This window comes from Nicotiana tabacum, chromosome 15, assembly GCF_000715075.1.
Source record: "Nicotiana tabacum cultivar K326 chromosome 15, ASM71507v2, whole genome shotgun sequence".
In the NCBI taxonomy this organism is placed as follows: domain Eukaryota; kingdom Viridiplantae; phylum Streptophyta; class Magnoliopsida; order Solanales; family Solanaceae; genus Nicotiana; species Nicotiana tabacum.
Genome location: NC_134094.1, coordinates 107963533 through 107975161, shown reverse-complemented (window position 1 = coordinate 107975161; position 11629 = coordinate 107963533). Strand labels below are relative to the sequence as shown.

Genomic DNA, 11629 nt, shown 5'->3' with positions numbered 1-11629 from the left:
ATATAAGGATCCGCACGGCCAACTCACGCGCAATAGTATAATATATATAAAGCCAATATGGCATGCTGCGGCGTGCAACCCGATCACAAAAATATCCTCACAATCAGGCCCTTGACTTCCCTCAGTCATCAATCTCTCCAGTCTCTCTCTCATGGGCTCACAATGTCACGAGAACAACCCAAAATGATTATATGATGTATCAATAAATAATAACAGAGAATGAGATATGATATATAATGACATGAGTATGATTGAGTATAAATTTTCAATTTTAAAAAAATAATTCACAACAATATGACCTCTGTGGGTCCCAATAATACTGGTACATAGCCTCAACATAATTTTTAATATGTTTTTCAGCTCAATTTCTTTAACTCATAAAACCGCATGGAAAATGCCAAGATTATTTACTACACAATTTCACATAACTAATTAAGTCACAATTTTTATAGTGCACGCCCACACACCCGTCACCTCCCAACAATTCACAAAATATATATATTCAGGGTTCATACTCTTAACTCCAAGATTAGAAGAGTTACTTACCTCGAATAAGTCAAATCCAATGTCGAGCAAGCTAAGCAATGCTCCAGAAATTCCATTCTGCGTGTATCAACTTCCAAATTACTCGAATCTAGTCACAATTAATTTGATTTAGCTCACAAAAATTATAGAAATTAATTCTATATCAAAATACTAATATTTTCCAAAAATCCAAAATTAAGCCCCAATATCTACCCGTGGGGCCCACATCTCGAAATTCTGATAAAACTCACAAAATTCGAACCCCTATCCAACCACGAGTCCAACCATACCAAAATTACTCAAATCCGACCACAACTCGGCCTTCAAATCCTCAATTAAAATCTATGGAGTTTTCTACTATTTTCAACCCAAAACACTAATTTGTTGATAAAAATAATAATATATTCGTGTAATTTAACAAAAACCGAGTTAGAATCACTTACCCCGTTGTTTTCCTTGAAAAACGCCCGAAAATCCCCTTTTCCCGAGCTCAAATCTGTCAAAAACTGAGAACTTAAACTCACTGCCCAGGTTTTTCTTCTTCGCGAACGCAGTCAGTGCCTCACGTTCGCGAAGCACAAAATAGCGCCCGTCCAAATTCCTCCTTCGCGAACGTGACATCACCCTCGCATTCGCGAAGCATAAAATGCCTCTGCCTCAATGACTTCTACGCGAATGCATTCAACCTATCGCGAACGCGATGCTTCGTTCCCCCTCACTACGCGAACGCGACACCCTTTACGCGAACACGTAGACCAATTGCCTGGGTCCTCAGCTGCTTCCTCTCTTCTTCGCGAATGCATAACACCTCTCGCGTTCGCGATGCACACCCAGTCCACCCTTCGCAAACGTGTTCTTCTCTTCGCGAACGCAAAGAGCCAATATTTCCAGCCTCTCAATTCCTCTTCGCGAACGCGAGGCTCCACTCGCGAACGCGATGAAGGAAACCAGATGGTGCATCAGAAAAATTTCAGTAGAGTTCCCAGTCCATAATCCAACCCGTTAACCATTCGAAACTCACTCGAGGCCCTCGGGACCTCAACCAAATTTACCAACAAGTCCTAAATTATCATACAAACTTAGTCTAACCCTCAAATCACCTAAAACAACGCTATAACCAAGAATTACACACAATTCAAGCCTAATGAACTTTGAAATTTCTAATTTCTACAAATGACTCCGGAACCTATCAAATCACGTCTGATTGACCTCAAATTTTGCACACAAGTCATAAATGACATAATAGAGGTATTCCAATTTTCAGAATTGGATTCCGACCCCGATATAAAAAAGTCACCCCCCGGTCAAACTTCTCAAAAATTAAACTTTCGGCATTTCAAGCCCAATTCCTCTACGGACCTCCAAATAATTTTTCGGACACATTGTCCAAAATCACTATACGGAGCTATTGGAATCATCCGAATTAAATTCCGAGATCATTTACACATAAGTCAATATCTGGTCAACTATTTCAACTTAAACTTTAAACCTTGGAACTAAGTATTCAAATTCATTCCAAAAACCTCACCGGACCCAAACCAATTGCCCCGACAAGTCACACAACAACTGTAAAGTATAATTTGAGCAAAAAATGAGGGAATCGGGGTTGTAATACTCAAAACGATCGGCTGAATCGTTACAGTTTTATTTATCTGTATTCAACAAGTTGCATTCATATGAATTGTACAGGTTGTATTCATCTGTAATCAACAGATTGTATTCACATATATTCAACTTGTTGTATTCATATGATATTGGCAGGTTGTATTCATACGTATTTAACAGGTTGTATTTCAAATAAAAAATAATGTTTAGATGTATTTCACATTCAGAAACCATATACAATCTCACATCCAAACATGTTTTGTATTTAGATGTTTTTAAATGTATTCAAAAACATGAATGATTTATGATGAATGACATATGAAATCTATTTACAATACACTCATGTTCCGACATTTTGTATTGATATGTAGTAGTCGTATTGTAATTATGTATTCAAATTTAATACGCCAACTAACTATATCCAGAATATATTCATGCAAAAATTCAAAATGTATTATTACAAAATGTAACCTGAATTTATGACACATCGTTAAAGCACTAATACAAGTCAGAATGTGAACTAAGTCCTACGTGGAACATTTCTACAAGTACGCTTATTATGACCTCCATGCCCACATATGCTACATGAATGTTGATTTTTCTTCTGTAGCAATTCACTGAACGACTTATCGCGCTTCTTGTTTGGCCTTCCAAGAGGTCTTTTCCTTTTGGGTGGTAGGACAACTTCCTCTGATATATGTGCTGGTATATTCCATTCATTTTGGTCCGACATCGGATACACGGACACCTCATATGTCATTAGAACAGACTTTGGTTTGTAATACTCAGAGCAATAATCCTCTAGCATTAGAAACTTGCTCTTCAAGACAGCCCAAGCGTGTTGGCAAGGTAATTCATCAACTTGTAACCGCCTACAACTGCATTTTCTCTCTAAGAGGCATCTTTATCGTTCACTGTATACAAGTATTCGGTCGATGGTACCACCAACATTTAAACATAGACCAATTAGTTTAAAATATTTTTTTAAAATCATTTATATATCAAAGAATACACATATTAATTACAATATAGACATATAATTAAAATATAATTCAAATATACAACATAAAAATTTTATTTAGTTTTCAGAATCATCATATATATTGAATTCAAACAAATTTGTATTGAATACAAACATATATGTATATATAAAATACAAAGAAATACAACTATATACAATGAAATACATTGAATACAATGGAATACATTCTATATGTAGGCTGGCAGAATATTAAAGATGATTACATCTTGACTGGTGAATACAGTAATATACAGTAACTATCTGCTTATGGAGTGCATATGGTTAGAAATAAAACCATTAAATTCAACTAACAATACAATTAACATAAGTTCTGTATTTTGAATAGTAGAAATAGTATCAGAAATAAATACACCTTGTACCATGGATAAATATAGGATACAATGACTTATAAAAAAATAACTTGCAGTCATGCATCTAGATATTGCATCATTCAAGGTAAGCATATCCTGGTATTGTTTTTCAAGCGTTGTGTATGTCAGTGAAGCTTCTTTCCGATTGCTGCAATTCCAACGTCCAAACATCTTCCTCACTCAATTTTGAATGACTCTTTTTGAATTTCTTATATACGTTGTTCCATAGATGCCATATACAAGCAAAATGTGGTACCGCTGGATACACTCTTGATACAGATTTGATGATACTCTCATTCCTATCTGAAACGATGTACATGTTTTCCCTCTCACTATATGCTTCCTTGAATTGCTCAAAGAACCACTACCAAGCAGCATCGTTCTCTGAATCAATAACACCATATGCTAGTGGCAACATATGACCTGTAAAGACAATTGCATAAATATTATAAATATGTATTTCAATCTTTAATAGGCAGTAATATTATCACATTTTATTATAATCTCCATACTCACCTGCACCATCCAACGTGCTGGCCGAGACGAATGTCCTGGTGTAATACGATTTTAAGTGGCTTCCATCCACAACCACAATGGGTCTACAATGATCGAAACCCTTTATAAAGGCATTCAAAGATATATACACATACATGAACTCATTGTTCGGCGATTTTACCATTCTAATGTGCGAACCAGGATATGTCATATCCATTGTATATAATTATCCTGGTAATTTATTGTATGAATCAACTGGTTCACCTATCAAAAAATTCATTGCCTTTTCTTTAACCCGCCACGCCAACATGTAACTAACATCTACATCAAAATCTGATTTCACATCATAAATTATATCCTTTGGGGTGTATTTCCTTTTATGATTAGTAAGTTTGGACCTAATCATACCACCGATAAGACTGCTACTTGCTTGACATTGCTCATACACCTTATCCTCCAACGGACATGTATGCTTATCATTGAACATTTGTGATTTGTTAATTCTAGTTGCCTTAAACCTCCATTCACAATCCTCTGACATACATAATAATGTATAGCTGCAAATTATATTTTCGCAATATATACGATGAGTATAAATGATCAACAATTCACTAATATAATGTGAATACATTGTTACATATATATATACATTATTATAAAATACAAACATATACATGTGAATAAGACTGTAATTATATATATACATTTATATATCTATAAATACATCTAAAAACAAACATCGAAAGCCACTATAATATCTATTTTTACCAGTAAAATACAGATGAATACATTTGTATGAAATACGTAGGAACTCTGGTGAAAGTCAAGAATATACATCCAAACACATCTGAATACATATAAATAAAAATTCTACCAAGAATACAATATATAAAAAATCTCAAAATATAAATATTTACGTGTGACTACGGTTGTAGTTATATATATACAATCACATACGTATAAATACATCTAAGAACATCCAGTGAAAGTCACTGTAATAAATATTCATCATTAAAATACAGATGAATACATGTATTTGAAAGTCACATTAATAATTATTATATGTTTAATATTTGAAAGTTATGTAAATACACCCAAACAAATCTAAATACATCTAAATACAATTTAAATATTCTGCCATGGAAACAATATACAATTTCACCCACTTTACACAATAATACATTTGAATATAACTTGATGTTTAACAAGTTGTAGTTAATAACGCTCATACCTGATAGCATTAAACCTATCAACCTGGAATTGAAATCTTTCAGATATTGCATAATGCTCCATCACCTATTTCAATGTAGCCTTATCCTTATATACTTATCCAACCATAACCTCTCTTTGATTAGTTTTTGAAATAATCAAATCCGTGTCCAATTCGAACACCTCAATTGGTTCTCCTGAGTTGAAAGACTTTATAGCAAGTGTATAATCTGTATTAAAATTACACATTTGATTTGCTTCGTCAAGTTGCACAATGTCGCCTTCAATTAAACTACCTCCAGCTACAACTTCTTTGTCAATTGTAGTTATGCACAAAGGATACATCCTGAATTCTCTGTTCACTTTTTCAACTCTACATACACCCTGTAACCTATGTCGTTATGTATTTTCATTGGCGTGCAATTTTCATCTACTTTATATTCAATTTTGATTGACTTTGAACCCAAATCTATGTCGAGTTGTTTAGAAATCAAAGCAACCAAATCATTGTACAATGCATACTCCTTTATTAGTATCCCCTCAATCGAATAATCGACATAGTTCCTCTTACAGTCCCACTTGCCAGAATGACGCAGCAGAATGGTTAAACTTGCCATATGTAAAATTGAAGTATACCGATTTATGTATATAATTGTATAAATTTTCTGTTTTATTGCTTGAAAACAGAAACACCCACGAAACAAAATCAACAGAAAATGAAAGAAATAGACAATCGACCACTGCTCTGTTTTATGTATCTATCGTTTTAGAAAAAATATTCAGATTATTGGCGTCAAAAAGAGATTATGGGTGGTGTAATTGAGTTAGTTGAGTTATATTAGGAGTCTATAATGTTAATTGATTCACTTTCCGTTAAAAAAAATACCGAATAGACCATGAATTGCGCTATTTACGTTACTGTATTCAGTCGAACAATAATCTGTATAGCTGTAGTCCCCTATTTCACATCGACATTTGCTACTGTATTCATGAATACAGTAGCTTAAATACATCGAATACACTCTTAAAAAACTGAAAGCATATCTATAGGAAGTAATATAGTAAATGGTAGCTACAACTAGCTAATAACCACTAAACAATAGTGGTTTGTGAATCTCATTTATTTACCCCTTCCACAGAGGACACCTCCTTTTTACGGGCAAACAACTTTTTTCAATTTAAGTGACATTATTGAAATGATATTAATTTAATTTATTTTTATAGAGTCGCCACTTGAAATAATTATTTACGATGTCTCAATTCACCATTTATTTTAAATCCCAAATCAAGAAATATTTTGACTCTGTTAAAGTTTGCGAAACACAGAATATCGGGTAAGGAATTTTGTTAACTCGAGAGAAAGTGTTAGGCATTCTCAAATTTTGAGATTTTAGAGCGATCGCTTTACAATCATAACTTTGCTTAATTATCTTATTATTACGTGTTCTAAACCTATGTGCATTTTTACCTTTTACCGCTTTTAATTTATTTGATTATTAAATTATGGAATTAATCTTGGAAACGGATCACGTGTGTGTGAATCCGTTTTATATGGTGTGCCAAAATTATGTCAAGCGTACGTGTACACAATTAATAATACATTATTATTTATTAAGATTGTTTGGCCAAAGGCGTGCGAATGTGTACCCTAATTTATTTTTGAGATCATAATTATATCACGCGAACATGTAAAGAATCACGATAATAGATTAAAAGCGCGCATAAAGAAAACTTACAATGTTCATGAGTTATTTGCTTTCCTAAAATTTGAGATTATATGGGATAGTCCTTTCCCTATCTCCTAGAACCTGCCAGGTTGTTAACATCAAATATTTCCTTAGTTTAATACCCCTTCAACTTTTATAATTACACTATTTACCCCTTGTTCTTTTTTACTTTTCCTTTTTAGATTTCTTTTTATCCAAATCCCTAATACCCAATCTCAAATCGACAAAATGAAAAATAAACGACGAATCAGATACACAAGTCAATTTTAATCAAACAAGAGTTCATGCTAAACAAAGTAATCAAGATACGCCTAATTGAATTTTTATACTCACTTATCAACTAATAAAAAAAACTGCAATTAACACTTAATCAATCAGAAACATGATTGGCACCCCTGTATTTAATAGAACAAATACACATACAAAAAATGAAACAAGAAAAGAAGAAAAGGAATGAGTTATACCCATTTGATGTCGAGATGAATCAAAAGAGGTGACCTCAGAAAACATTCTGGCCGATCAATGACTAGTTGACCAAAATCCGACCTCCAAGAAACAGAGTGAATCTTATATCAATGGATAGCTCTCATCAAGAGCTTTCTACTTATGTAAGTCTCAACCGTAAAATAGGACATATCGATCGAGAAAATGAAGAAGACCCGAATGACGGCTAGGGTTTAATTCCTAGATCTACAATTCGAAGGATTCAGTGATGTTTGGAAGAAGCTAAAGGTGGGATGGTTATGAGGAGAAAGCAAGGACTATATGGTGGTAATTTGGGGCTAGTTGGAGGTTGGCAACCGCTGTGGGCAATTTCTGATGGCGGCTTGTGGCGGAGGGTGAGAGAAGGGAAAGAAGGATAATCTGAGAAGGGTTTTGGCAGTAGGGGTGGCCGTTTCGTACAATTATAAGGGGAATACAAGATCAGTTCTCAATCGTTGGATCAAGTGAGATGAAGGGTGTGGATTAATCCGCGACAAAACAGGGTCGTTTGGTATTAGGGAAAGTCTGGACCAGGTGGGTTAATGGAACGGACGGGTATTGAAAGGAAACTAGGCCGCTGCAAATGTTTGGCCCAATAACAATAGGGAACAGGTTGCCCTTTTCTCTTTTCTCTTTTTATTGGTTTTTCAAAGTTGGCCAATTAGCTAAACATTCTAATTAATACCTAATTTGCAAAATTAAACAACTTATCTATTTTGACTAACAATTGACTAATTAAATGCATGAATTATTAAATTAAACTAATTGATTAATCGAGATAACTAATATTTTTTTGATTTTGCGTTTTAATAAAAAATGCAGCTATATGTCGTTGAAAGCTAATGGTGCAATTAAAGTCTAAAAATGCAAAAAATTTAAAAATAATGTATTGATGCAAAATAAACAAACAAAAATTCCTAAAATTTTACAAAATAATTAAAACTATTTTGGAATATTTCTAGGAGTAATCTATGCATAGGGCAAAAATTACGTGCTCACAGTTTTCCGTCTTTGCTTGGAAACGTGAAGAGTTTTCGGGCAAAGATAAAGTGAGCAATCATGAACAATTGTTTCCCATTTGATACTCCATGAAAAGCATTTTAAAAAGGTTTGACCGAACCTTGCTTCTAAGGTTGTCTACATATCATTGGCTATAAAGAAATTAGGTCAGCGTAGTTCAGGAGGTTTTGGTAGTTGGGACTACCGAAAGCTGTGATTTCATTATTGTTGCTGCTGTTAATGCTTGCTGAACTCCTTATTACATCAAAATTAAAATCAAAAGAAACTAAGCAAGCCTATCTATTACGAGTTACAAGATTCCTATCTATAAGTCTTCTGAAACTTGATCTTGAGTCTTGACTGGTTCTTCATGCAGACTCTGATCTGAACCTTGATTATTGCTAGTTGCAGGTGCTAGTTCATTCTTCTATGGATTCTTTTGATAAAAATGGAGAGTGCAATGCTCGTGACTTCAGTCATGTCTTGAGCAGTCCACATCTTTTCATCCACTTCTGTATTTTGGATTTATTTTTTTATTATTTTCTTTATTCTGGATTGATACTTCTTATTTTGGTCATCTCGAACCCTGTTCCAGGAGGTAAAAGCTTCTCAGATACCAAAACAAACAAATAAACGAAATTGTCTGCCCTAGTTTTCAATAGAAATATTTCGGGAGTTATTGTAATAAAATTCTACACTACTTCTATATTAAAAGTAATAAAATGTCGGGACTGGTGTACCCTCAAGTGATCATGATTTTTTTCTGGGATGGTGTTCCCTTATTTGTCAAAATGATGTCTCAAATAAGGATTGGTATATCTTATGTTGGGAAAATGCGGCTAGAATATGGTGTACCCTATACTAGAAAATATATCAGGGAGTGGTGTGTACCCTGCATTTAAGATCAATAAATTAGGGAGTGGTGTACCCTATTTTTGCAAAGATATCAGGGATTGGTATACCCAACATTTAATATCAATTAGTAATAATATCAAGGAGTGGTGTATGATGACGTCCACAACACACCTCTGTAATGACCCGACCGGTCATTTCGAGGGTTATAGCCCCGTTTTCCTCATTTTTTTTTTCTTTTGTACTTTTCAGCTATATTATGATATATCGGGTTAGTTGGTTCGGGTCCGAGGTGGTTTTGGAGTGGATTGAGATACTTAGACTCTAAAGTATTAGCTTAAGTTAGAAAAGTCAACCAGACATTGACTTATATGTAAACGAACTCGGATTTAAATTTTGATTATTCCGTTAGCTCCGTTAGGTAAATTTGGACTTAGGAACGCGCCCAGAATGTGATTTGGAGGTCCGTGGTAGAATTAGGCTTGAATTGGCGAAAGTTCGAAATTTGGCAATTTTGGTCGGCAGTGAAAAATTTGATATCGGGGTCGAAATGAAATTTTGGAAGTTGGAATAGGTTTGTGGTGTTATTTTTTACTTGTGTGTAAAATTTGAGGTCATTCGGACGTAGTTTAGCGGATTTCGGCATCATTGGTGGAATTCAGAAGTTTAGAGGTCCTTAGGATTGAATCCGAGTGTAATTTGGTGTTTTGATGTCGTTTTGAGTGTTCCGAAGGTTCGACTAAGTTCGTATGTTGATATATGACTTGTTAGTATGATTGGTTGAGATCCCGAGGGCCTCAAGTGAGTTTCGGGTGGCTAACATATTGTTTGAAGTTGGAAAATGCAGCTGAAGCTGCTGCTACTGGTATTTCTGCACTTGTGGAGGGGGAGCCGCAGGAGCGGACGAAGTTGAAGTAGGTTGGGTCCTCAGGTGCATAGGGGAGGTTGCATATGTGGGTCCATAGATGTGGATAGGTGCCCGCAGAAGCGGAAGTGAGGAGGTCAGACAACGTCCGCAGGTGCGAGGTCCTTTCCGCACCTGCGTGGTCACAAATGCGGATATGGAGCAAAGGGGCGAAGTTAGGGGAATTAATGATTTTCCGCAAGTGCGCATATTTGGCCGCAGGTGCGAAAGCCCTGGGCAGAAGGTATAAAAAGAACACTTCGCGAATTTTGGTTCATTTCCACCATTTTCAAGTCGATTTTGGATCTTTTAGAGTGATTTTGAAGAGAGATACAGGGGGGTTTCATTGAGGTAAGTTGCTTGAGCTGTAATACTATTATATATGGTGATTTTCCGTTGTTTAATCATTTAATTAGTGAAAATTAGGGGTGAAAATGAGGGGTTAGGGATTGGGATTTTGGATAGTTTGATGGGAGGATTTGAGGGATCAAACGAAGTCAGATTTTGATAAATTTCATATGTATGGACTCGTGAGTGAATGGAATTTCTAGTTTTGTAATTTTTTTCAGATTTTGAGACGTGGGCCTGGGGGCCAGGATTGAGACAATTTCGGGTTTTTAGTCTAAATTGGTAGTTTTTCTTATGGAATTCATTCCTTTAGCATAAATTGATGGTATTGTATTGATTGTGAATAGATTCGGGGCATTTGGAGGCCGAATCGAGGGGAAAGAGCATCGCGGAGTAGGGATTTAATTGGTTTGAGGTAAGTAACGATTATAAATCTAGTCATGAGGGTATGAAACCCCGGAATTTTGTATCATTTTACTATTTAGAAGTGGCGCACATGCTAGGTGACGGGCGTGTGGGCGTGCACCGTTGAGGATTGTCACTTGGTCCATCTCGTATCAACTGTAAAGTTGAATATTTTGTTGAAACTATATGATTCTTATGTGTTTTAGAATGAATTTCTGTAAATCTGGTTGGATGCCATGTTAAGGCCTTATGCTAGTGTTGTTTGGACCCTTAGAGGTCTTTTTTTGCTATCCTCTCATTTGTTTTTGATTGAAATCTATACTCAGTCATATTTATACATATTTACAGCATAACTTAGTCTCTATTACTCTATTTTGATGCATCATATAAATGTTGTTTGGGCTGAATACTTTGTTTTCTAAGAGCCCGAGAGACTGAAAAGGTTTTATGACTGAGTGACGCCAAGTGCATGATTTGTGAGGATATTTATGAGATCGGTCTGCACGTCGTAGCATGTTTGATATAGGTCGAGGGCCTCATTGATTTATGCCATGATTGGCTCGATATAACACTTGGGCTGAAGGAGCCCCTCCAGAGTCTGTAGACATCCCCAGTGAGCGCATGTACCTACTGAGTGTTGAGTGACTGGGAGGCATGAGTGATGGTGAGGTCTGCCCGAGGGGCT

General features: G+C 35.4%; 1 long non-coding RNA gene across 1 annotated transcript; it reads right to left on the bottom strand.

The window, feature by feature from the left end:
- Positions 1-3459: 3459 nt before the first annotated feature.
- On the bottom strand, positions 3460-7931 carry LOC107766992 (uncharacterized). Its single transcript, XR_001643811.2, has 3 exons — positions 7418-7931; positions 4039-4574; positions 3460-3945 (listed from the first exon to the last, which is right to left on the bottom strand). It is a non-coding gene; the product is annotated as an uncharacterized LOC107766992 (long non-coding RNA).
- Between the last annotated feature and the right edge of the window lie 3698 nt (positions 7932-11629).